The sequence below is a fragment of the Lygodium microphyllum genome, chromosome 23 (genome assembly GCF_053477565.2).
Source record: "Lygodium microphyllum isolate KBCC chromosome 23, Lygodium_microphyllum_v1.1.10, whole genome shotgun sequence".
NCBI classification, from domain to species: Eukaryota; Viridiplantae; Streptophyta; class Polypodiopsida; order Schizaeales; family Lygodiaceae; genus Lygodium; species Lygodium microphyllum.
Window position 1 is genome coordinate 12749693 of NC_141157.1, and position 2093 is coordinate 12751785.

Below are 2093 nucleotides of genomic sequence, written 5' to 3' on the forward strand. Positions count from 1 at the left end.
AAATATATTGGTTTATCATTTATTTTAATATATTGACTTTATTACTAAATTTTAACAAGTTTAAACTAGTGTTTAAATTTTTGTTGTTGGTTTTAATATATTTTTATTTATTACATATTTTTATTTCTTAATGATTTGAATTTAAATTTTAGTGTTATGTGATTTTAATATAAAATATAGTAGGTGAAATTATGTATATTTTTTAAATTGTGACAATACTAATTTTACTCTTATATTGGAAGAATATGTTATAAAGGTTTATTGTTCATCACTCTTCTTGTCATTAAATAGAGCAATTAGAAAACTTGCAATTAAATAATTGCAAATTTGAATATTGGTTTTTATATAGTGTTAATCTTTGATTTATATAATTAGATACCCTTATGTTTAAAGAAATTGTTATAAATGTTTTATTGTTTGTTACAAAAATTATGTTAAAAGATTTGATTAATTTAACATTTTATTTTTATTTAATTTACATATGTATTTAATTTGTGATTTCAAATAATAGGTTCTCTATGTAGTGTGCAATATTTAATGGATTTAATTAGATTAAACTACTTATATTGTATAAAATAAAATATGATTATATATTATTTTTATTATTTTAAATAATTTAAGAAATTAGATTAATTATTATGAAGTAAAATATTTATGTCGAAATAATAACTATATGTATAGTTTGATATTTTGTAAATGTGTGTGTTTATGTGTCTGTGCGTAATCTTAATTGTATTAAAAGAAAAATGGATAGATAATATGAACTTTTTAGCATGTAGGAAATGAGGATAAAAATAAGAAGTTATTCTTTAGTGCATAGAGGTAGAGCAATAATATCTCATTTAAGTTGGGGTAGTTTATTTCTAGGTTTTGATTCTAAGTGTTTACATGCAGAATGATGATTCTATGGTTTGTGTAGTAAATGTTTAAATATAATACAAATAAACTTTATCGTAGAGTAAAAGTTGAATGATTATTTAAAATGTACTTGGTTCGATTTTCCTTGTCACTTAGCAAAAGTAGGTAGTCATTTGCTTAAATTAGATTAAAATGAAAAGGAGTAGCTTTTGATCATTTTAAGCTAGCATCAATTTCAAGTTGCTTAGGTAGCAAAAATAGTTGACTAATTATTCTTATGTATAGGCATTATTGTACCATTTATTATTGTAAATGTTATTCATATCAAAAGGAAAGCACACTTTTTCATTGGCTAAATTTGTTTTAGTCTATCTCTCACTTTTTACTTTATCTTTTGCATATTAATTACGTGAATATTTTCTATAACCTATTGGAAATACACATCAATGTTAACAAATATATGTAGACTTTTGTTTATTGTTTTGATTCAATATATTTACGATTGATTTGTTTATTGACTTGTTTATGTAAAATATATTTTTCAGTATTAACCACCATACAAGACTTTTTGACTCATTTGCAAAAATATGAAATATAATATTTATGAAAAAAATACATTAAAAAGATCTTTCCAAAAAGTACAATGAGTTAATCTCTTACAATTCAAGCATTTCATCTCATAAAATCAAATAAACATAATGGCAAGATCACATTCATTACAATATGAACTTGTTTACATATGGTGCAAACACAAGCCTACACCACTCCTGTGTCCCCCCACTCGTGATTCTAATTGCCCACTCAAGCTTCAGGCCTATTGAAGCTCTTGCTCACCTGACTACAAGTTCACACCTAGCCATTGAGCAAGACATGAGACACCGTTAAATACCGAGCCTTTGAATTGCATTTCCTTGTCAATCGCCAGTTAATACAAAATCTTCACATGTAAACCCTCTTTTAAAAACCCCTTAGGTTTAGACATCTTATAACAATGTAGAATGCAAATTTTATAATAATGAAAAGTATAAAACTGTATAACTTACAATAATATAAAACATAATTATTATTAATCATGCATTTTATTATTATGCTAAGACTTTTAAAATAATAATGTATTTTATTGAGGTTACATTTTTGTTATCAAGGATATCTCTCTAAGTAAAATAGTTTAGCTTAATATATACTGTAATCCAACTTAGTTTTTATGGTATGACATAATAACAACACTTATTAAT